A 27,138-nucleotide genomic window follows, 5' to 3' on the forward strand; every position below is an offset into this window, starting at 1 on the left:
CGTTGAAACTCAGCAAACCAGCGATAAATTGTGGTTTTGGATGGGGCTTCATCACCAAATGTAGAAATCATCCGGTCAACACACTGTTTTTGTGTTAAACCACTTCGAAAGTCATAATAAATCATCGCTCTTGAATTTTCTCGAGTCAATTCCATTTTCTCAACCAGTGTATAATCTATGTTCTCAACGACTAAACAAGTTTGACAAAACCTCGTGACAAGACCGAGAATCTTTTTTTAGATAAATAAATGGTATTCGATTTTTAAAACCAAGGAGTTTTCAATTAAAAAGATTTTAATATGACAGGAACAGTGGAAATATTCCATTCCCGATACTTTTAGTGCAGCCTCGTATGTGGCGGGTAGCCATCATACAAGACAAAGATATTTGACAGATGCTTGAATCTCACGAGATTTTCAACATAAACTTACATATATATAAGTTCCGAACAACAATATTCATCCCATAGACCCACACCACTGAGTTTCTCACCGGATCTTCTCAGTGGGTCGCGTTTCCGATCCGGTGGTAGATTCTGAAAAGCACTGCTCTTGCTAAGGTCAGTGTTAGCAAAACCTCCGGTTTGAGGCCTGAGAGCTCACCTACACGCTAGGGTAACGCTGCTATAGCCTCTTAAGGCTACCAGCTTAGGTAGGAAGAATAAAAAACAACATTCGGACCGTCGGTCTACTAAGCAACATCATCCGCTCGATGGAAGATCTTCTCTTTGTGCTATACCTCCAAAACTACTTCAAAGAACCTGTTAACGCATATTTTCTTTTAAGCTTTTCGTCTGATGGTAAGCGTGTAGTCGTAATTTAGCTTAACAAATTAAAATGTACGTTATAAATTAGATTGAAGTCATGTTTCATGTTAAGACCTAATTAATTATATTGCTGTTACATTGTATTAATTTGCTTTATGTAAATTAATTGTTTTATTGTGTTTTGATTTTGTAATTTAATATGTTTGTTGAAAGTTAATTAAGTAATGTAGCATTAAGAGTCAGAGTCCGTGGACAACGTGAGAAACTCATCGAACCTCAACTTGAGAATTTTGAAGTCGCCGCCTAAAGGATAAGATGTTCGAATCCCGCAGGCGGGTACCAATTTTTCTAATGAAATACGTACTTAAGATATCTTCACGATTAATTTCCACGGTGAAGGAATAACATCGTGTAATAAAAATCAAACCAGCAAAATGTTGTGTAATTACTGGTGGTAGGACCTCTTGTGAGTCCGTGCGGATGGGTACCACCGCCCTGCCTATTTGCCGTGAAGCAGTAATGCGTTTCGGTTTGAAGGGTGGGGCAGCCGTTCTAACTATACTGAGACCCTAGAACTTATATCTCAAAATGGGTGGCAGCATTTACGTTGCAGATGACCATGGGCTCCAGTAACCACTTAACACTAGGTAGACTGTGAGCTCGTCCACACATCTAAGCAATAAAAAATAAATAAATAAAAACCTGCTACACTAAAATGCGCGGCTGCCTAGGTAGGTACAGCATTATGGTTGTGATAATGGCGGGCTCTGGTTATCGTTTAACACCAGATGAACTGTCTACCATCTACACGACATGGTTAGTGATAAAACTCCTTGACATTAATGCTTTAAGAGCATTTAAGCATTCAATCGAGGCTCGCGGAGAGCATTACTGACGTGCATTAGCGACGGGTTTCACTCACCATCAGATGGGCTGTATGCTCGTCTACCTTCAAGGGCAACTAAAAAACCTGACATAAATATAATAATACTTTTTTAATTATTATTCATATTTAAATTATCATTTTGACTTCTATTTGCCATTGTAGGCAATTCTAATGTTGCGGTTATCAGACAATTTGTTGTAATTAAAATAACTAGTGATCCCCCGGTAGTTGAAACTCGACTATAATTAATTGAAATTATAAGTTTGTACACTATTATGATTCTATTGTCAAACACTATTAAACTTCTATAATCACAGATATCGCTAACACTACACTTTAGACTTAGAAATATTAATAAAGACAAACAATATTTAATCTATTCTCAATTTGACCACAGACTGTATGCAATAAGAAAAGTTTCAGAATAAACAAATAGTATGCATGCGTGTTTGTGTGTCAAATACATAGTAGTGTGTGTAATGTTTTTTTTTATTGATTTAATGTATTTTTTATGTATAATTTAATAAAATATTCACATTCTGCACTCCTATTCTATATTCTCTATAAGTGTGGAAAATTTCCTACTCCTCCGTCCGCGCAATTTTCGTAAAAAGGGATACAAAGTTTTTGCTTCACGTATTAGTATATAGATAACTACCGACCCGCCCTCGCTTCGCTTCGGAAACTGTAATTTATTACTAATTTCTCCACTAATTAATGGATGTTATTATACATATAAACCTTTCTCTTCAATCACTCTATCTATTAAAAAAAACCGCATCAAAATCCGTTGCGTAGTTTTAAAGATTTAAGCATACATAGGGATATAGGGACAGAGAAAGCGACTTTGTTTTATCTATGTAGTGATGATAAAGTATAAATAATGTTTTTTTAATGTTTAAAAAAATTATCCTGTATTTATATTATATACATTCAACCCACACGCCACAAAGGCGTCACTCGGGTTTTTAATTTCGAACACTCCTCAAAGGGCGGTTCAAAGCTCGTTGTAAACTTTTCTCACAGAGCTTACGTTTTTCAGTCGTCGGAACGTCGCGCGATCGAACTTAATTGAAAACTGTCAATTTCTTAATACGAAAACTCGAATTTTTCATTCGAAAATTCTTACATTGAAAATTCGGTGTAATTTTTCTGTGACGGCAACCCTAAAAGTGTAATAACTTTTATTCCCTGGTGGAAAGGTAAATCGTCAAAGTTATAGCCTTCAATCCTATGTGTCGAGTTTCTCATGATATCCAGCTATTCTGGATAAATAAGAACAAAAAGTTGAAGCTTCCACGATGATTAAATATCTTGAAATACGAAGGTTGAAGTCCTTTCATTTTGTCCGCCTTTGTAAAATATCGATAATTAGGACATCAAATCAATAGCTTGCTTGTTAGGTCTATTGAAATTCGAATGCAAAGTATTATCTACATAATATGTATAAGTTTAGTTTCCCCAATGCAATATTGTCCATCTTGCATACTTTTTAAGAGTACTTTTAAGAATTCGAAATATTGCTAGTAAAAATAATGACATTAAAAAAGATGAGATTGATCGTATCGAATCGTAAAACTTTTTTTAATCATAATATTATAATTTACTTCGATATCTATACTAATATTATAAAGCTGAAGAGTTTGTTTGTTTGAACGCGCTAATCTCAGGAACTACTGGTCCGATTTGAAAAATTCTTTCAGTGTTAGATAGCCCATTTATTGAGGAAGGCTATATATAGGCTATATAATATCACGGTAAGACCAATACTAATGAAACACCAATAAAGAATGTTTCAAAATAGGGGCTTAAATGGCTCCTTAACATTCTATAATTAAAAATATTTTCACTATTTACGTAAATGAAGTGGGGGGTAAAATTTAGCGTTATGCCAAAGTAACTATTCCACGCGGACAGAGTCGCGGGCAAAAGCTAGTAATTTAATATTTGAGAGATACCTTGCACGCACACATCTGGGCACGTGTGGCGTGCATGGCTACATCTGTGGGCGTGCGGTTACATCAATCACTTCTTGCATCACACAAAAGAGATTAAACATTATTGCTTTACTAAACTATTACAAATTCCACATGTTGCCATTGTGTTCATTCACTTCCCAGTTTGGATTAATGCCAGAGCATTACATTGAATAAAGAAACACACTTCAAAAAAGGAGGAGGTCCTCAATTCGTCTGTATGTTTTTTTTTTATTTATTGCCTTTGTATGCAGACGGGCATACGGCCCACCTGATGGTGAGTGGTTACCGTCGCCCATAGACTTCAGCAATGCCAGGGGCAGAGCCAAGCCGCTGCCTACCGCAAGCCGCTGCCTACCGCTTTTATGTTTGTTACCTCATAACTTTTGACTGGGTGAATCGATTTTGATGATTCTTTTTTTATTAGAAAGGTGACGCTTCCCGTGTGGTCCCATTTCAATTACCTACATAAGTCTAGTTCTGATAATGGTATCCATGAGAAAACCATATAAGTCTTAAATTTGCATTAAGCACGTGCGCGAAAATAGATGAATAACTCAATAACTCAATATCACGCCAACCGATTTCGATGATTATTGTTTTCAGTGTATATTAATTTGTTTTGGAATATCTTTTTTTTTCTATTTGACGTCGGTTTTTGTTAAAGCATGTCAATTTACAATTATTATGTTTTCTCGTTGTCAATTGCACAGACTAGGTCTTGATCCACCTTCAGCTTAAGACTATACAGCGTTTTGTGGTGAAATAACGCATACCTACGTTGTCTTTCGTAGTCTCAACCCGTGTGCATTTATGGACTAAAAAAACCCATTTTTCTATAAACTCCACAAAAAAAAAACCCTTATATAATACAACAATTACTGTTGGTAGGACCTTTTGTGTTTACTGGTGGTAGGACCTCTTGTGAGTCCGTGCGGGTAGGTACCACCACCCTGCCTATATCTGCCGTGAAGCAGTAATGCGTTTCGGTTTGAAGGGTGGGGCAGCCGTTGTAACTATACTTGAGACCTTAGAACTTATATCTCAAGGTAAGTGGCGCATTTACATCGTAGATGTCTATGGGCTCCAGTAACCGCTTAAGACCAGGTGGGCTGTGAGTTCGTCCACCCATCTAAGCAATAAAACAAAGTGTTTAATAGCTAACAACACATTTTAGCGTGTGATTTTAAACAACTGATAATAAACGTCGCGTGATACCTGTTGTGTTTATGGCGAAATTAATTATGGAACAGGTTTTAATGATTACATTAATTACCGGTGCAATTAATGCTAACAGTTTAAACTTATTTGGATTAAAACTCATTTGAGAAACAGAGAGAGAGAGAGAAACATATGGATGTAGAATTGGTAAAGAGATCGGATGGTAGTGTCAACGAAACACTGCTCTTACTGGGGCCAGTGTTGGCAAGCTCTCTCAGGCTGAGCCCCATGAGCTCATATCAGTTCGTGCGTAGTTGGAATAGCCTCTTAGGCTACCTGTCATGGCGTGGAACCTCTTTGACAGGACATAAAACCTACAACGACTACATACAGACAGACACTTGATAAGAATTCAAAAATAAAGAGAGAAATGGAACGAGGGAAAGAGAGAGAGAGTATTCTTTATTGTACATCAAAAAACAAATAAACAGTGCGATACATTAAACACAAAAAAATACAATTGGTGGTCTTATCGCTAAGAGCGATCTCTTCCAGACAACCATCAGGTGGACAAGAATCATTGGGAAACGAACTACGCGCGGTGTACCATTCCAGTGAAATACATATGCATATACATATATGTACACATACATATACACATACATACACACATACATATCTCCGTAAATATATATACAATTAATACACAAAGTATTATAATATAATAATAATTATTAAAAATATAAAAATAATTTGAATGCGATATATTGAGTTAAGTTTGCAGTGTATTGCGCGTCTTATCCATTAAGGACACGGACGGCATGTGCATAATATGGAGTGTTATTTGATGGCTCAAGGACCCTGCAAAAGACTCAACAATCGTTTACAACCTACCTGGGATAACGGCTTTGTAATTTTGCGAGAGAAATAAGTAGGATTACGATAAGCTTCCACCAGTAAAAGCTTCTCCAAAGTAAGCTTAGTTGAATTTCAAATTAAATAATTCTAAGGTGTACGCAAAAAGAAAATATTAGGTATCTAATAAATAAAAACTAAAATGAAAATAAAGTCGTTAAAACTGCATTTATGTTACGATTTAAAAACAAATTTACTGATTCTCATTTGTTTTTTATTGCTTAGAAGGGTGGACGAGCTCACAGCTCACCTGGTGTTAGGTGGTTACTGGAGCCCATATACATCTTCAAAGTAAATGCGCCATCCACCCTAAGATATAAGTTTTGAAGTCGTCGTGGCCTATACGATAAAACGTCCGGTGCATTCTTGTAGATGTGTAATGGCTCCAGTAACAACTTAACACCAGGTGGGCTGTGAGCTCGTCCACCCATCTAAGCAATAATAAAAAAAAAGATACAAGTTCTAAGGTCTCAGTATAGTTACAACGGCCGTCTCACCCTTCAAACCGAAACGATTACTGTTTCACGGCAGAAATAGGCAGGGTAGTGGTACCCACCCGCGCGGACTCACAAGAGGTCCTACCACCAGTGATTTTTAATTGAAAATTTCCAATGTTTTGAATACTGTACAGTTTTCAAAGCATACAGTTAATAAACAGTTTTTAACGCGTATACGAGCTGTGAAAATCTAAATGAATATTGTGGTTAATTCTTGAATATATTACCGTAATTGTTTTTATAAAAAAATACCTGCCTAGAAAAGTTATTCGACAAGCCTATGATTATTGATACGAACGTTTAGTATCTAATTGGATTTTTAAAGAACAAAAAAATACAAAATAGAAACGATTGCTATTAAAATTACTTATTCAAATATACTTATTATAATATTTATTATTAACTAGCTGACCCGGCAGACTTCGTAGTGCCTCAATCGATAAATAAAAGACCTAAACATTTGTGTAAAATAAACTTAAAACAAACAAAAGGAATCCGTCCGACGGGGGACACATCAAAGGAATAACAAAATTGTTATTTTTATTTAATTCCGAGCATTTTCATATTTATCTTTTACCTTTTAAACCTTCTCTGGACCTCCACAAATAATTCAAGACCAAAATTAGTCAAATCGGTCCAGCCGTTCTCGAGTTTTAGCGAGACTTACGAACAGCAATTCATTTTTATATATATAGATAGATTATTATATTCAGTTTGCAGATGATAAAAGAAAGTATTTTAATTAATTAATACAACATAGTGTTCGGCTTTTAATATAGAATATTATTTATACTAATATTATTTAACAAGATCACGAACTGATTTTAGAAAAGGAATTCATAATAATTAAGAAAGTAACAAAGTACATAGAATTAATGTCAATTAAATGATCATAATTTTTTTGCATGTAAAAATTTCGATATTAACATTGGATGTATGTGCTGCATATTTTTCTGCAGATATATTAAACCATAGTAAAAGCAATGCTCACGGTAAAGTGTGATTAATAAATATTTGTGTCAGATAAATTATCTAACATATGGTGAGCTCTCGCCACTTGAGCTTAGAAATCCAGGCAGACATCTCACGAGAGGAAGATATTTGGGAGTTCGGGTTGTATTTTTTTTGTTATAAAATAAATCTGAATACTCACAGGGTACGCAGGCGATAACAGTTCAATTTACTAGTCGCACACACATAATAATAATATATAACACGCACACACACAGAGACACAAAGTTAATTCACAAAAAAATACGTTTTCACTGCTGTAATTTTCATTAATAAAACATTTTTAATTCTCATCATTGTTACGACAATTCTTGTTACGCATTTTTTTGTTTGTTATTCTTACTGAATGTTTTGGACAAAGAGTCTTTTTTTTATTTAGGATTTTTTATTATTATTGGTGGTCGAAGAGTCGTGTCTTAGGACAGCAGGGCGGGCGGCGCGCGCACCTATGCCTAGCTTCAGACGGATGCGCGTAGAAGCTCCGCTAACATCACATCATTGGAATGACCCAGATAAGTAGCAATGAATTATTTTTAAAATGACGACGCATCGATGCAACGCAATGCATAAACTACACTAATCATTCGCGCCTTCTGATACAATGATTAGCGTTGGCTTCGGTCTTTGAGGTCAAAGGTGCGTGACCTTTGAGGTCATTGAATTGGGTCACCCCGGGTGTATAGGTTTATGTGTGGTATTGCATTACGTTAGGAGTTGAGGGAAAATTATTTTGCAAGTTGTCGCCACGTTGCTAGCAAAATCGTGTTTAAAATTCGTTAGACCTTGTTTAATTAACTAACAAATTTTACCCTTTAAAATGAGATAAGGTAGTATTTTCTTAGGTTAATCCTGTTACTTTTATCAATTACTTTTTGAGCGTAAGACTCTTCATTAGGCTGAGAAATGGATATCTCAAAGTAATCTATTTTAGTATAATATGATTTGGACCCTTGATCAAGAGTATTACAGTTAGCAGGCCATTTGATGTTAAGTGGCTACCGCAGTTCACAGACGAGACATAAAATTAAATTCTAAATTTTTTTTTTCTGCTGCTTAGGTGTATGGACGAGCTCACAGTCCACCTGGTGTTAAGTGGTTACTGGAGCCCCTAGACGTCTGCAACGTAAATGCGCCACCACCTTGAGATATAAGTTCTAAGGTCTCAGTATTGCATTAAGATGTGCAATGTATCTTGGAAAAAAAGCTCCTGATTGCATCGCCACGTATTAGGGAGGTATTGTGGGGTTTATCTTTGTGAGCCTTTAATTAGCTAAGCCATGAGTAGGGTGTGTAATGCAACTATTTAAATATACATATTGTTTTTATTGGCAAACAAATAAGTCAGATAAGAGGAAATAGTTAAAAGAAGTGTCTCCTGCACGTAGGACGTTGCAATGGATATATATATTACTGGAGATATAAAGTCAGGAAGGGTTGGCTTCAGGTACGTCTGGTCGTATAACTCATACCTCTGTATGATAAGAGCACATTCTGGGTCGACCTCACGTAATGTGGGACAAAGATAACAAGAAGAATAAAGACAGAAGAGTTCGTGATGATATAAGGTTATCGGGGTTCGTAAATATCGCTACATGAATGCCACTGCCCACTTGAAGAGAAGTGAAAGTCTCCACTTTTTTAAAAACAGCTGTTCCACCTCTAAAACCTGAACGATTCTGTGGGATAGAAATAGACCCGTGGTACATACCCGTGAGGATTCACTATATCTTCTACTACATTTCCGAATATTCTCAGAATGGGAATTGTAATAGTATTGTAGCTTTCATGTCACTACTTCTGCCGTGCAGCAGTAATGCGTTTCGGTTTGAAGGGTGGGGCAGCCGTCGTAACTATACTGAGACCTTAGAAATTATAACGAAAGGTGGGTGGTGCATTTATGTCGTAGATGTCTATGGGCTCCAGTAACCACTTAACACCAGGTGGGCTGTGAGCTCTTCCACCCATCCAAGCAATAAAAAAAAACATGGTATATAGTGGCGTTGAATTTTTGAGGTCCGAATCGACAGACAACCTTTCTGATGTAAGGTGTATAATCCAGTAATACCACAAGGTTACTGCTGTTGCCGCCTTCGGATAGCTTCTCATCTGCTCTCGTATTAAAAGTAGAACATGTGATTGTTTCGCGGCAGAAATAGACAAGACAGTGGTATGTATATAATTATGTGCGCGGGTTCGATACACTGTACCGCGCAGTGTATTAGCACCAAATTCAGCGGGTCATTGAACTCGCGGCCTACTGTAACGCAGCACCGGTCAGCGTAACAATTCCGTAAGTAAACAAAATAAAAATGAAACGTGGCGCTCAAATAATAAATTAAAATAAATTGAGTTTTTCATACAATGGTATGCGCTACGGCGTAGCGGCGTAGATCGTGGCAATTCGCTACGTGCTACGAGACCCCTGGGAGATCACGTCTAACAGTTTTACCCTACTACGGACTCACTTGGACTTATGAAACGCAAACTTTAAAGTTAATCGCAATAGAGCTTTACAACTTTGCTTTATCGTTCCAATCTAATTGATACTATGAGCTGACGGATCGGAGCCGTTATAAGTGTTACTATTAACAGTCATTGATCAATAATATTTAAAAAATCATCAATACCGTTGGTCATACTAAGGCGCCGAACACAACTTATAAACCTTGTTCGACGATCGTGACATATTGTTGGATTAGTGGTTGGATGAGTTAAGCGATTACTGGAGCCCATAGACATCTACAACGTAAATGCGCCACCCACCTTGAGATATAAGTTCTAAGGTCTCTGTATAGTTACAGCGGCTGCCCCACCCTTCAAAGCGAAACGCATTATTGCTTCATGGCGGAAATATATAAGGCGGTGGTACCTACCCGTGCGGACTCACAAGAGGTCCTACCACCAGGAATTACGAAAATTATAATTGTGCGGGTTTGATTTTTATAACACGATGTTATTCCTTCACCGTGGAAGTCAATCGTGAACATTTGTTACGTACGTTTTTCATTAGAAAAATTGGTACCCGTCTGCGGGATTCGAACACCGGTGCATCGCTACATACAAATGCACCGGACGTCGTATCCTTTAGGCCACGACGACTTTTAAGGATGGACGGATGCGAGAATGAACGCGTCTGTTTCAGGTAATGGAAATGATGGCGAAAAAGGAAGAGAGGCTGCCTTCAGAGCCCTCCCTATTAGACATATAGTGCAAAAACAATCAATGCCCTTAGGTTAGCGAGTTTTTTAACGGTCTCGATAACGTAAAAGTTAACTCAAATTTGTATAGAACGTTTGCCAACGTTTGCCGCTAGTTATTACGATATCGGAACGAACCGCCAGCTACAATAGTTACGCTAAGCTGCCGAAACAAATGGTAAGGTGAAATCTTCTAAGTCAGTCAACGAAACGTAAATATTTAAGCGTTGCGTGTTATACTAACGTGCGGGCGTGAAATGGGGGACGACGCATATAATTTTTTTGTTTTTGTTGTTTTGATGGGTGGACGAGCTTACAGCCCACCTGGTGTTAAGTGGTTACTGGAGCCCATAGACATCCACAACGTAAATGCGCTACCCACCTTGAGATACAAGTTCTAAGGTATCAAGTATAGTAACGACGGCTGCCCCACCCTTCAAATCGAAACGCATTACCGCTTCACGGCAGAAATAGGCAGGGTGGTGGTACCCACCCGCGCGGACTCACAAGAGGTCCTACCACCAGTAAAAATTTGGCAGGAAATTTCGGTCACGTAATGTTGAATCGGAGACCATGGACAGCACGACAACAAAGCAACAACTTTCGCGCCTTTAAATATGAGGTTAAAGTCTGCTTGGTTTTTTGAATAGTGGGATATGGTTGGGCGTATCTTGAGTTGTGATGTGTATGTTTAATAAAAAACGGGTATGCTCTGGATTAGTTTAAAATTATATTTTTTCGTACTTAAGCTGGGAGCCTTGAGAGGCTATATCAGCGTAACTTTAACTAGTAGGTGAGCTCACGGGGCTCAAACCTGATGACGTTGCTAACACGAACCCTAGCAGGAGAAGTGCTTCGCAGAATCTACCACCGGGTCGGAAACGCGACCCACTGAGAAGATCCGGCGAGAAACTCAGTGGGCTGTGTCTGAGGGTTAATTTACTCGTCGAGCCTTTCGTCGCTTGCAACGGGTTCGACAAGGGCGATGACCGGATATTTTGATAACAGTAATGCGCCACTTTATGTCACACACACACATGCGCATGCACGCCTACACACACACACATGCATTACGCATGATGCACACATAACTCAATACAATAATACAATAGTATTGCTGGCTAGTAACGCATCACATCGTCAGTAATCGATTATAATTAAAATATAACCAATTTCTGTGTACAGTCGAACACAACAGCAAACCTTCGTCAGTACAGATGCGGACAGCAGCGTTGTATTATTCAACGTACAAAACACTTGAAACGGTCGGGGCCACGAAACTAGCGTTTTATTTTATAATACATAACGCAAAATAATTTTATTATTTTAGTTTTGAAGCGTCGTGTCGACACACGTGTTGGGGTGTTGAGTTTATATAACAATAAATTGTAAAACTTCCGGTTTTTTTGAATAAATAAATTTATATTTTGGTAAAATGAAGAACAATTTTTTTTCGAATGCGTGATTGACCTAACGGCTCATTGTTGTTACGAAACCTAAGATATTAACAACTAAAATGCCATCACTTAGCTTGACACATAATATGTTCTGGAAAGCGTTACTCCTTCGCGACAGAAATGAGCGTTTAAGACGATCTACCACCAGCACGTTCTAATGTAATTAAGGTTTTCATTCCACGTTTGAGTTGGATGCTGACATTCAGAATGTGGTCGTCGTATCCGTAAGGATATGTCACCGCTTAATGAGACGTAACTACATCATTCACTTCTATTCATTTGCAGCAATAATTAAAATAATAGGACTGGCAAAGACCTAAAACTTTCTATCAATAATTACAATATAATATTAATAAAAAAAATTAAATTTTTGAAGATTGCCAATTGAAGTTGATATTTATAAGATATTTTTTATATTTATTTATATTATAGATATTTATAAGATATTATATATATAGTTATATAGATATTTATAAGATATTTTTTATTACAGTTGGTTGTGCGGTCGGGCTTAAATGTATTAATCAAATAGGTTTCCTGAATTCACACGTACGTTTCGCACACGTTGTGATCTAACATCGATGCTGGCTTGTCACATTGTACAATAAAGTATACTAGAGGTCCCACAGTAGTCGAAATTCGACTATATTTAATTGGAATTATAAGTTTGTACACTATTATGATTGTATTTTATACTTCTATAATCACAAATTTCACCAATACTGCACTATAAAAATATTAACAAAGACAAACAATATTTAATCTATTCTCAATTTGACAACAGACGCCAAGAACAAAAGTTTGACAATAAATAGTATGCATGCGTGTGTGCGTCAAATACATGGTTTGTAGTGTGTGTAATGTTTTCTTCATTGATTTAATGTATCTTTTGAAAAAATATTAGCATTGTGCACTTCTTCTCTATATTCTCTATAAGTGTGCAAAATTTCATACTCCTCCGTCCGCGCAATTTTCGTAAAAAGGGATACAAAGTTTTTACTTCACGTATTAATAAAGTATATGAAGGGTAGTCGCACATTGTGTGCTGGCAACTGCGAGAAACTACTTTTAGATGGCGCTAGTGGCACGTAGATGAGACACATACGTTTTGGTAGTTGAGACGGTGAATCGCCAGGTGGGGAATTAGTTATTTATAAGCCGTTGCGCGGGGTGTTCTGCATGCAATTAACCGGATGCGTCTTGGTGTACGGACCACTGTCTTTCGACAGTCATTACTGCACAAGCATTGGACACGGAACATTGTCTTTGGCGATTAGTACTGTCCCTATTGCTGTGGGCGCACGGAACTCTGTCTCTGACAGACAGTACTGCTCTATGTGACCGCCTATATTGCCATTTGCTGTCTACGAAATTGTCCTTGATTTGGTTATCATTAACGATTATCATTTAATTAGTTCAATCTCCATTTTTTACTTTATTTAAATTAGTGGGTTACGATAGTTCATTATTTAATAGTAACAAATCCCTGTATGCCATACCTCGGCTTCCTGACGTCTGAATTGTAATCCGACATATACTCATTTTACATGTAGTTTCTTCATTAGGGTACTAAAATAATTATTTTAAACTTAAACAATATTTTTTATGGCCCCAAGATGTCGTCGTTTCGATAACGTCAAAATACGCAAGAACTTTATGTCGGCGAGTGTACTCCACAAGGCCGGTGTGTTGTGCACGCGACAGTACCATTGTCGGAGATAGACTCGTTGACAGTATTGTCCGTTTGTTGCTCATCATTTTGTAGCATCATATTGATTTTGAAAGCGGTTCAGTGCTCTTAATGCAAAGGATAGACTTCCTGATGGTCAGGACGCACGGGGTCGAGTTTTTTTTCTATTTATTGCTTAGATGGGTGGACGAATTCACAGCCCACCTGGTGTTAAGTGATTACTGGAGCCCATAGACATAAGGTCTCAAGTATAGTTACAACGGCTGCCCGACCCTTTAAACCGAAACGCATTACTACTTCACGGCATAAATAGGTAGGGTGGTGGTACCCACCCGCGCGGGACTCACAAGAGGTACTACCACCAGTAAAAAAGTCCCTAAGTCCCCTAAGGTCCCTAAGTCTGCTCCTAGTGTTAAAGCTGAAGGCGTCTAATGCAAGGGGTTATTGGATCTGATGGATCCATAAGCACGGGTTTCGTCACTGGATACAAGCCCAGCGAGCGTTCCTCATTCCGACGAGTTTCCAAATGGTTTTGAACGATTCTTGAATACCAAATGAAACTATAATTCATTCTGAAGACGTAAATAATAATATATACTTTAACTTGTTTTTTCATCGTCACTTCCTTTCATCTGTTGACGGACGAAAAATAATGTAAAGCAAATAAAATTCTGTGTCTTTCATGTTTTTTTTTTTTTAATTTAATACTCACTTGTGGAAAGGTCGTGTGTTGTAAATTACGAATATATGAAATAGCCGAAACTTGTTTTTTTTTTAAACCGACTTCAAAAAAAGAGGAGATTTTAAATTCGACTGTATGTTTTTTTTATGTTTGTTACCTCATAACTTTTGACTGGGTGAATCGATTTTGATGATTCTTTTTTTATTCGAAAGCTGATGCTTCCCGTGTGGCCCCTTTCTATTTAGTCCACTTCTGATAATGGTATCCAGAGAGAAAACCACCAGTCTTAAATTTGCATTAAGTAGGTATTAATTTTTAATGAAATAGGTACTTAACAAATATTCACGAATGACTTCCACGGTGAAGGAAAAACATCGTTTAATAAGAATAAAACCCGCATAATTGTCATTTGTGTAATTACGGGTGGAAGGACGTCTTGTGAGTCCGCACGAGTAGGTACCACCACCCTGCCTGTTTCTACCGTGAAGCAGTAATGCGTTTCGGTTTGAAGGCTGGGGCAGCCGTTGTACTGTAAAAACGGAGACTCAGAGCTCACGTCTCGAGGGGATTGGCGGCATTTACGTCTATGGGCTCCGGTAACTCGGTACTTAACACCAGGTGAGCTCGTCCACTTGTCTACTTGCTATAAAAAATAATACAAATACGAAAGTAGCTGTCTGTAACGTCTCCGTATCCAAATCCCTGGAATGCTTTTGATAGAATTCTGTATAGAAATACTTTGAACTGCGGGAAAGAATATGGGCTAAATCACTTTTGATACCATTGTCAAGTACAAGTCTCACTACAGATCGTGTGACGGAAAGCCAGTACACAGTAAATAATGCATCTGTCCATTTTCCTCCATAATTCATTTCAATTTATGAAACACAAAAACAATTTCTCAACATTCATTTTGAATGCTCCGAACGAATTTAGTCTTTAGTCGTCCAAGAATAAGAACGACTTGTAATTATAGCAATGATGAATAAATTCTTCCCGTTCGTTCTAATTGAAGGTGCTGATGTTTGACATTTAAATGACAGTGACAGGGTCGCAGTCGAGGGATTTTTTTTATATGAAATTATCTATTTGAATATTCGCTGATTTAAAACGATAGGCTTAATAGCAGGTTTATTTCGAGGTGGAGATAATTTACGTCGGTAAAAGTAACACCATCTGTCGTCGAATAGCAGACATGAATATCAAAAGAACTAGTAATATCGAGAACACTTATCGAAGTGTAACGCCATCTATTATCGAATAGCGGAAAAACATATTGAAACGACTCGCCCTATCAGGAATCTTCTCGATAATTGTGGATTTGTCGTCTCAACTATAAAAGCGTTGCAGAGATGACATGAAAGCAGTTAGGAAGCGGTTCTACTCGAAGCGAAACAGTGAACGGATCACCTGAAGCGAAGCGGAAGAAGTGAATTGAGAATTGTAAAGTGTTCTAAGTGTTTAAAAGTGTTTTAATTTGTACTTTGTAATTTTTTATAATTTTCATTTCTGTCAAATTAATTTATTTATAATAAAAGAAAGGAACAAAATTAAATTAATAAATTACAAAAAAATAAAAATAATTTGTACTTCAGTGAAAGTTTTATTAAATCAAATCAAATCAAAAAAATTTTTTATTCAACATACATGAAAGTACATACTTGTTGAACGTCAAAAGAACTACCGCCAATTCACAAGAACTAGCCTCCGTCCTGAGAAGAATTGGCAAGAAACTCAGCGGGCATGACTTTTTTTTTTTAATATTAGATTTTTTTTTAGTAGTTGTTTTTTTTTTATCCCGAGCCCTAGCGCGTTACTCTTAAAAACGTGGAGGATCATGGCAAATCGAGGTTATCATGTCAGGAAGATGTCGTAATTGGAACGACATTAAAAAGTTACAATGATCGTTAGTACAATATTAAAACAGTGACGTAGAGCGATTGTAGTGATACAGTATCACAAAAACTAAACGAGGCGTTTTGCCACTCCTCCTGTGGAGATCACGTCCGCTTAGTCGACTTCAGGAGGAGAGAGATTATGTGAGTTCGTCACAATGGCACCTTGAAGCCGAAATCTGTCGTAAGTTCAGCTTGGTTGTAACCCTACATCGCTAATGAATCACCATGTTATGATGCTCAATAATTCCATCTCGGCTGGGGACGGGATTAGTGCAAGTACGCGCTGAGCCTGTGTTTGGCCTGTATATCATTACACCGACAGCTCATTATATCTGTTTTCGATCTCACGGCCCACCAATACCACCATGAAGTGTCAAGATCTTCATCACCCCTCCTCCGGGCTCATCGCCAAACCATCTTCATGATGATACTAACCATTCATAGTGGCTTTTGATTGATCTACCGCGTTGATGAAATTTTTATTTAAGTATATCGTTATAAGCATCCCTAGCATATCGATAGTTGCACGCCAAGTTTGTCACGCGAATCTACCTCTTCCCTGCGTCGTATTTCTCAATGCTAAGGGTCGTAGTCTCTCTTTTGTATCATTTTTTCTTGCACGATTTTTCTCTATCCCTTTCTGTCTCTTGTGGTATGAAGCGCGTCAAAAGAATACAAACGTAGAAAATAAAATTTGAATTAAGCGTGTACCAAGTACGTCTCCCGGGACATGCTGATCGAATACCAGAAAGGAATTCAACAGAAAGTCCGGCACTGCTTTATAGGTCACCTATTTATAGTCAGGTCAAAGACATTATGTTGTCTCTTTCACGCCGCAATTAATCACTCTCGCTGTGTTTTATTTATAGATTTTATTTAAAAGTGAATTTTAGTTAGGTGGGTCGCGGCAGCTCAGCTGTACCGAATGGAAATATTATTTCAGAGATTTTAGACGTAACTAGCTGTACCCTTCCGCTTCGCTGGGCATTTAAAATTAACATTATTATTTCTCACGCCCCGCAAAGGTTCTCATCATTAACGCCCCCGCAACTGGTGTAGGGAGTAAGTACATTATTTTCTACATGGATACCAAGTTTCAAGTCAATCGGATGCATGGTTCAATAGTTATAACGGAACATCCGTAATAACCACTGTAGATTTATATATTAGTATAGATTTTAATACTTCTGTAATGAAATACGTACTTGACAGGTATTAGCGAATTATTCCCATTATTTAAATTTACTAGATTTTACATACCTATTAACTATCACTTGAGATACAAAGAAAGATATTTACTTTGTCTGGGACTCAATGTTAGCACGGAGTCTATGGTCATCAATCGCTTTGACCAAAATAATGATTACATCTATGTTATTAATTTAACTGACGACGAACAATAGATAATGTAACTATACTTGAGTCCTTAGAACTTATATCTCAAGGTGGGTGGCGCATTTACGTTGTAGATGTCTATGTAGCTCCAGTAACCACTTAACACCAGGTGGGCGGTGAGCTCGTCCACCCATCTAAGCAATAAAAATAAAAAAAGATTCAAATTGAAGATTCGTCTTCCCGGCAGAACTGCTATCGGAACCCGGGAAGAATTTCGCCAAACGAAATCCTTAATTCGACATTGTTCATTTCTCATTTACAGCTAAACTAATCATTGAATTTTGATGGAACTTGGCACGGATATAGCTCGTTACATTCTAATCGGTGTGACTAATCTAAGAAACTGCAGGAAATTACTGACACACACTGAAAATACAATGGAATTTCGTTCAATATTTACAGCTCACCCAAGAATAATATTTGTCTCTGTATACCTATCTATACTATATGGTATGATGCACAGATCTGGAAATTTAAAATGCACCATTCAACACCGAATAGCCGCAGCGTAGCTAAAATGGCGAGAAGTAAGTGGTGTCTAGGACGATGCCCGTTAAGCTCAAGGGTATGATCTATAAGACCATAATAAGGCCTGTTATTATGTATATAATCAAATCAAATCAAATCAAATCAAAATTTTTTTATTCAACATTAATGAAAGTACATACTTGTTGAACGTCAAAAAGAACTACCGCCAATTCACAAGAACTAGCCTCCGTCCTGAGAAGAATTGGCAAGAAACTCAGCGGGCAAGGCTTTTTTTTTTTGAAATATTAGAAATTTTTTTTAATTTTAAATATAGGTTTTTTTAAATATTCATTTTTACAATAAGTAATTATAACATAACAATTATTACAATATTGAAATGCCCGGAGCGAGCAACTCATTCCCACTTTGTGCAATCTTCTAGCAGCTTTATGGCAGCGAAACATGGGCGGCAACTAAAAGGAACGTGCATACCATTCAAGTTGCTGATGAAGATGCTGAGGTGGATGTGCGGCGTGACTAGGCTCGATAAAATCCGCAACGAGTAGGTGCGTGGAAGTCTAGGTGTACGGGACATCGCCGACAAGATGCAGGAGAGTAGGCTGAGATGGTATGGTCACGTGAAAAGGAAGCCGACTACGTTGGAAATTTGGCGCTACTGCTCGACCTCCCCGGTCGGAGACCTAGAGGTAGACCCAAGACAAGGTGGAGGGACGTAGTGCTGAAGGACAAAAGAGAATGCCATGTTGCTGACGAGGACGTTGAAGACAGAGCGAAGTGGAGGAGTAAAGTCAGGAAAGCTGACCCCACCACCATGTGGGATAAATAGCTGGGAAGAGAGAGAGAGAGAGAGAGTATACCTATCTATACTTTGAAAAAGGTGACGTAATTGTAACCAAACTGTATCATATTATTAAACATTTTTGCGGCGAAAAAATCAAGTGTGAAACCTAAATAATGAGTTCAATTAGTTTTCCGAAAGTGCATAACGCAAAAATGTTCAATCCAATTAAGCAGTTGTTAACATAAAGTATTAATTTTTTTTTTTCACTATAGTGGTTATCGGGTATGTATGCGGTTCTCTAATTTTTATGGTAGACAAAGAAGCTGTATACGGTAACTGCTATGCAACTCTGTGAATCCGTCTGAGTATACCAGAGTTCCTATCATATCACTGCTTCAAACGAGTGCTGAAGTTTTTTTAGGTGTTTACAAGCAGGGAGCTCTTTTTTTATGGCTTAGATGGGTGGACGAGCTCACAGCCCACCTGGTGTGAAGTGGTTACTGGAGCCCATAGACATCCACAACGTAAATGCGCCACCCACCTCAAATACATGTTTATTTCGTGAAAATCGGTCGACTGAATCAAAAGACATTTCGCTAAGAACCTCACAAAACCGGGCCACTCGCACGACACTAAGCACTAGCATGTACCGTAGTAATACGATGTATGTAATATATAATTATATTATACAAGAAGTACATATCGTATGAACTGTTTAATTATACTAACCAACAACAGAACGAGAGACCTTGCGTTTTAACAAGCTGAACTTATATCGCCTAGTAATATTATTGGCAACAGCTTTCCTTACAAACAACAGTAACTGTTTATGTAAACACTAAGAAGTTAAGACGTACGCATTGACATTCATTCAAAGAATAATTACGTGATAAAATCGATTTAACTAAAAATAAGACTTCATAAGGTTTTTTTTTTATTTATTTTTTTATTGCTTAAATGAGTGGATGAGCTCACAGCCCACCTGGTGTTAAGTGGTTACTGGGGCCCATAGACATCTACAACGTAAATGCGCCACCTACCTTGAGATATAAGGTCTAAGGCCTCAGTATAGTTACAACGGCTGCCCCACCCTTCAAACCGAAACGCATTACTGCTTCACGGCAGAAATACGCGGGGCGGTAGTACCTACCCGCGCATTACTGCTTCACGGCAGAAATACGCGGGGCGGTGGTACCTACCCGCGCGGACTCACAACAGGTCCTATCACCAGTAATTACGCAACTTATAATTTTGCGGGTTTCACTTTTATTACACGACGTTATTCCTTCACCGTGGAAGTCAATCGTGAACATTTGTTGAGTACGTATTTCGTTAGAAAAATTGGTACCCGCCTGCGGGATTCGAACACCGGTGCATCGCTTCAACACGAATGCGCCGGACGTCTTATCTTTTAGGCCACGACGACATTTTACGTGATTTACGTGATAAAATCGATTTAACTAAAAATAAGACTTAATAAGGTATAGTATAACATTCAGCTCACGTATTAGGCCACGGACGGATGTAATTAAATCGATTATTATAGATTGTTGTGTGCATCAGGGCCCCAAAACTGCGATACTTTAAGTCAAATAATTTTTTGTATGGAAATTAGCCTATTTCTGCCGTTAAGCAATAATGCGTTTCGGTTTGAAGGGTGGGGCAGCCGTTGTAACTATACTGAGACTTTAGAACTTATATCTCAAGGTGTGTGGCGCATTTACGCTGTAGATGTCTATGGGCTCCAGTAACCACTTAACACCAGGTGGGCTGTGAGCTCGTCCACACATCTAAGCAATAAAAAATAAAAAATAAAAACTTGTAGCGGATGCCCCTAAACGTATTTGTTGTTAAAGTTAAGGCATTTAATTATTGTATAACTAAACACAGGAAGTCGTCGTGGCCTAAAGAATAAGACGTCCGGTGCATTCGTATGTAGCGATGCACCGGTGTTCGAATCCCGCTAGCGGGTACCAATTTTTCTAACGAAACACGTACTCAACAAATGTTCACGATTGACTTCCACGGTGAAGGAATAACATCGTGTAATTAAAACCAAACCCGCAAAATTATAATTTGTGTAATCACTGGTGGTAGGACCTCTTGAGAGACCGCACGGGTAGGTACCACCACCCCGCCTATTTCTGCCGTGAAGCAGTAATGCGTTTCGGTTCGAAGGGTGGGGTAGCCGTTGTAACTATACTGAGACCTTAGAACTTATATCTCGAGGTGGGTGGCGCATTTACGTTGTAGATGTCTATGGGCTCCAGTAACCACTTAACACCAGGTGGGCTGTGAGCTCGTCCATCCATCTAAGCAATAAAAAAATAAAAAATAAAGGAAAAAAATCTTACAAGTCTTTATTTGTTATAGACAAATTGATTAAATTTTATCAATTTGTGGTTTTTGATCATTTACAAAATCCTTCATTAAACATAAAATAGAGGATAGGTAATATGTTACTGCCATCTACAGGACCAATGAGAAACTAATCGAAGCAAAGCCATCTAGTGGCCGACGTCCGTAAACATTTTTGTTGAGTGCTTGAGTTGCTAATCTATAACTAATTTATGTGTATTATCTATGGTGTGCATTATTGCGATCTTATCTCTACAATGAGCGGCTTAATTTGACGACCTAATGTATTGAGATACAGTTGTAAGTTGAATCCCGTTACACGTCCTTACGGATCCATCAGATCCAATAACCTTTGCATTAGACGCCTTCAGCTCTAACATTAGGAGCAGGCTTAGGGACCTCGGTAACCGTACTCGTCGAACTCGACAAAGAGTTCGCCGTGCAACCTAACCCATGAATCAGCTCGCTGAGTTTCTCGCCGGATCTTCTCAGCGGGTCGCGATTCCGATCCGCTAGTAGATTCATTCGCGAAGCAGCTGCTCTTGAGCTGTTAGGTCTCCTTCGAAGGCGCTCGGGTAGCTGTTATTAAATCCCACCCCTCCTGGCTGAGCCTTTGCTCGCCCACCTGTCCTGGTGAAACTGGAAAGGCCTCCGGGCCACCAGTAATCCTTCAATCACAAAAAAAAAAAGAATCCCGTTAGATATGGTAGAAAGCTGTCGAGAATATGCGATGTACATCCATTTTAACACGATTTTACTAATTTTTTTTATCTACATAAGGCAATCTTAGAAAACCGGGGTTCATAGCCATCACGTGTATACCACCGACCTTGAGAGATCATGTTAAGCTCTTGATTATATTGCATAAGAGCCTTCTAATCCAGAAAGTTTTACTCTTTGATGAAACGGGTATGTGTTGCACCAGTGATAAACAACAGTCGACGTCTGCAGATTATTATGATGAATGGAAAGAGTCACTAATCAACGTACCAAAATCAACTCTATGGTATGTTTTCTATTAGGTCCAAAATCAGATATAAGTCAATATATGATTGGTAAGTTAGTACGTAGAAGATACATTGTACAGATTTAGTGAGAAATTATTTTACTTCGGAAAAACTTTTTAATTTTTTTTATTGCTTAGATGGGTGGACTAGCTCACAGCCCACTTGGTGTTAAGTGATTACTGGAGCCCATAGACATCTATAACGTAAATGCACCACCCACCTTGAGATATAAGTTCTAAGGTCTCACGTATAGTTACAACGGCTGCCCCACCCTTCAAACCGAAACGCATTACTACTTCACGGCAGAAATAGGCGGGGTAGTTGTATCTACTAGGTATCTATCTACCCGTGCGGACTCACAAGAGGTCCTACTACCAGTAATTACGCAAATTATAATTTTTTTGGTTTGATTTTTATTACGCGATGTTATTCCTTTACCGTGGAAGTCAATCGTTAGCATTTGTCAAGTATGTATTTCATTAGAAAAATTGGTACCCGCCTGCGGGATTCGAACACCGGCGCATCGTTACACAGGAATGCACCGGACGTCTTATCCTTTAGGCCACGACGACGACTTCGGATCTTTATCGGAATACGATGACACCCGAACTGTCAATGAATGACTTACCCCTACGGCTCTAAGAATGCTCTAAGATGGGTACTGAAGGTACTTAGACAGCAGGATAAATACGAACTTTTCCGAAAAATTACGAAGGAAATTCTTTTCTCGATGTATCTGTACCGCGAATGAAACAGAGAGTAAAGTTTTGATAACATTTTAAATTGTCAAAATATAAAATTTAAATTACCAATGTTGTAGGGTATTGTAAACTTTTTTATTTCTGCCTTGCGATGCGTTCCTATCAGGACGATGGGGTTTTGCAATACTTTTAGAACTTCCAATTCATATCTCAAAGTCAGTGGTGGTGATAGTCTCACTATGGTATTTATGGGGTTCAGTAACCACATAGGATTGTGGACTCGTATTTACTTGTTATGTAAATAAAGAAAACATAAGAATGAGCTTAGTCGATGCGCGGAGAATGTGGTAGTATTTAAAGATACGATATTTATATTCGTTTAGGATTGACGACACTGGAAACTTGCGCAGTGAAGTGGTAACCGAATCTCGGAGACATTACAGCTGGAATACCATTGCACACACGCTATTTGACGAGTCGGCACACACATTTAGTTTTTTGGCTAATCACATTATTTTATTATATTATTATATAGTAGTAAAAAAGGTGCTTCAGAAAGTTTTTCGTTTTTGAATTGACTACTCGACTGTCATATTATCCGGACTTTTTTGGCTACAGAAATGCAAAACCAGTATGTCTACAACCGCAACAACTTTTTCCGGCAAGATGGAGCCATTTCACATGCTACAAATGACTCATTAGCTGCTCTTCAAGATTTATTCTCAGGAAGAGTGATAAGTCGCCGAGGAGGCAACAACTGGCCACCGAGGAGCCCTGATTTAACGCCTGCAACTTTTTTTTTTTTTTTTTTTTCCTGTGAGGCTACCGAAAAAGTAAAGCTTACAATCCATTGCCACCCAACCTGAATGTTTTGAAGCAAAGAATCATTGCAGAAATCAACTCTTAATCCACGAGCGATGCTCCAGCGAGTGATTGAAAATTTTAACACCAGGTTATATGAGTGTGAATGGTGCACATTTGCAACGGTTGTTTTTTTTATAAATAAACTTTAAGAACTGTTCTTTAATTTAACAATAAATAATACGAGTTTTAATAAATACTAGAGGTCCCGCAGTAGTCGAAATTCGACTATAATTAACTGGAATTGTAAGTTTGTACACTATTATGATTGTATTTTATACTTCTATAATCACAAATTTCACCAAGACTACACTATAAAAAATAATAACAAAGACAAACAATATTTAATCTCAATTTGACAACGGACGTCAAGAACAAAAGTTTGATAATAAATAGTATGCATGCGTGTGTGCGTCAAATACATGGTATGTAATGTGTGTAATGTTTTCTTTATTGGTTTAATGCATATTTTATGCATTATTTAAAAAAAAAAAATTAGCATTGTGCACTTCTTCTCTATATTCTCTATAAGTGTGGAAAATTTCATACTCCTCCGTCCGCGCAATTTTCGTAAAAAGGGATACAAAGTTTTTGCTTCACGTATTAATATATAGATTGTTGATATTTATTTTACATCTAAAAACGAAAAACATTCTGAGACACCCCTTATGATCTCAAACGAGGCTTGCGGAGAGTACTTAATGGTTGGCAGCGGTTTGGCTCTGCCCTTTTTTTTCCCTACCTAAGCTGATGGTCTAGGCTCTAGGGAGACCATATCAGTGTAACTTTAACTAGTAGGTGAGCTCGCGGGGCTCAAACCTGACGACGTTGCTAACACGAACTCTAGCAAGAGCCGTACTTCGCAGAATCTACCACCGGATCGGGAACGCGACCCACTGAGAAGATCTGATGAGAAACTTAGTGGGCTGTGTCTGTGGGTTAATTTACTTGCCGAGCCCTTCGTTACAGGCGACGGGTTCGACGAGAACGATGACCGGTGCTTGGGGTACTTAAAAGCACCGTTAGTGGATCAGGAGGATCCGAAATGACGTGCTTTGGGCGACGTCGACTGTTTACCATTTGGTCCGCAGGATCGGCTATATAGTTCCCGGCGGCCACGATGAGAGGATTCTCGTGTCGTGCCGCATTATCGAAGTGTTGGCTCTGCCCCTGGCATTGTTAACGTTTGGTAATAAGCGACGGTAACCACTCACCATCAGGTGGGCCGTACGATTGTCTGCCTACTCGTCTGCCTAATAAATAAAAAATGTAGTTTAGTTTAGTAAAAGCTACAGGTTCTTTTCAAACATTTTCATCAGGGCCTAATGTTTCAATTAAATTTATCTCTATAATTCATTATTTCAGTAGAATCTTAACTTAGACTTTTAGTAAACTGGACGATCGAATCCACATTTTGTTCTGGTAATATTCTATATTTCGTACGTTTTAAAATAGGAAAGGTATAAATTATTTTAAAGTAAAAAATATTCCGTTTAAAAATAAGAATCTTTGACATTGGCAACGAAATTATACATGAATATATTTACACATGGGCAGAGCACGCGTTATAGTTCGTATATTATCGAATTAAACCATCAGCCGGTTCATAGATTTTAACGTGACTATGAAATTTTTAAAAGAGTGTGTCAGTGTGTGTTTTATATAATTTTAAATTCAAATTTTAAATTAATTTTAATTTTAAAATTTATATAATATTAATTAGTCGAATATCAGTTTTGTCGGTCGATCTTTGAATTAATCAAAGATATCTAAGAGAAAGACGAATTGGCTTAAACGACATTTCGCTTGATACGCGAGGTTTTTCACAAGTGGTCCTACCACCAGTAATTGCAAGGCAGCCGGTATTACAAACGAAGTAATCTCGCTCGGGTAGGTACCACCGTCCTGTTTGCTTCTGTCACGAAGACAGTCATTCGTTTCAGCTTAAAAGGTGGCACATCTGTGATGCGATACAATTACGTCGTGTCGCGGCACTTAACGCCAGTTAGGCCGTGAGCACGTTCACATATCTATGCACAAAATCTCATTTAAGAAGTCTTCCTTACGTGCTTAAGTAAGCTGTGGCGTACACGGTTTGTATGAGTAATTGTTTGTATGTCCGCTATTCACAGCTCAAAACGAATATGCCCCTGGCATTGCTGAAGTCCATGGGCGACGGTAACCACTCACCATCAGATGGGCCGTATGCTTGTCTACCTATGCCTGCGTATAATAATAATAATAATAATAAATTCACTGATAACAGAGGAAAATAACTTGCCTTCAAAGAGAACACTAAATCAGGCAATGAATATAGTAATAATTTGCAAAACACTCACCAATGTATTCTATAATTAAATATTCACTACACTACGTATAAAATTTGCGATTCTTTTTCACATACGATCCTATATCTAAAACTGAACCCCACATCACCATTGATTCACAAATGCAAGTACAAGAAACACTTTGATGACTTCAAAACGGTAACTTTATTAATTCACATTCGATACGGATTCAATCTTGAAAGCGTTTCTCGCAATACGCCAATGACGACGACATAGAATTTTAGCGACGTAATGTGATTTTTTTCGTATTATTAAAATAATGAATATGAATTTTCGTATCGTCTGTCGGAAGTGTTCGGTATAAATAAACGGCGCGTGGCCGTTCTAGCGAGCTTTCGGACGATAGGGCCGGCCAACGCTGTGGTAACATCGACTATCGATAAAAAATTGAATTTTTTTTTTTAATGCTTCGATGTGAGAGAGAGAGAGAGAGAGAGAGTATTCTTTATTGTACACCAAAAAACAAATAAACAGTGCGATACATTAAACACAGAAAAGTACAATTGGCGGTCTTATCGCTAAGAGCGATCTCTTCCAGACAACCATCAGGTGGACAAGAATCATTTGGAAACGAACTACGCGCGGTGTACCATTCCAGTGAGATACATATACATATATCTACACATACATACACACATACATATCTCCGTAAATATACATACAATTAATACACAAAGTATTATAATATAATAATAATTATGATGTGCTCCATCAAACAACTATATAAAACTTTCTCCTTCTATAATTCAAAGTTGGGTAAAACTTTGGAAATTGTTACGCTCTTTGACTATCGAAAACCTATGGATAAAATCTTTTTTATTTTTATTGCTTAGATGTCTGGATGAGCTCACAGCCACACAGCCACAGGTGTTAAATGGTTTCTGGGGCCCATAGACATCTGCAACGTAAATGCCGCCACCCATCATCAGATATAAGTTCTAAGGTCTCAGTATAATTACAACGGCTGCTCCACCCTTCAAACCGAAACGCATTACTGTTTCACGGCAGAAATAGGCCAGGTGTTGGTGCCTACCCGTGCGGACTCACAAGACGTCCTACCAC

The 27,138-nt window shown here is 38.1% G+C and overlaps 1 protein-coding gene across 1 annotated transcript in view; it reads right to left on the bottom strand.

Annotated features, from left to right (window-relative positions):
* LOC101735743 (muscle calcium channel subunit alpha-1) overlaps positions 1–26,376 on the bottom strand; it is a 93,402-nt gene extending 67,026 nt beyond the window's left edge. Inside the window, exon 1 of the mRNA XM_062676406.1 lies at positions 26,068–26,376. The gene's annotated coding sequence lies outside the window, so the exon portion shown is untranslated. The remainder of the gene's footprint in view (positions 1–26,067) is intronic.
* Between the last annotated feature and the right edge of the window lie 762 nt (positions 26,377–27,138).

Source organism: Bombyx mori, chromosome 27 (genome assembly GCF_030269925.1).
Source record: "Bombyx mori chromosome 27, ASM3026992v2".
NCBI classification, from domain to species: domain Eukaryota; kingdom Metazoa; phylum Arthropoda; class Insecta; order Lepidoptera; family Bombycidae; genus Bombyx; species Bombyx mori.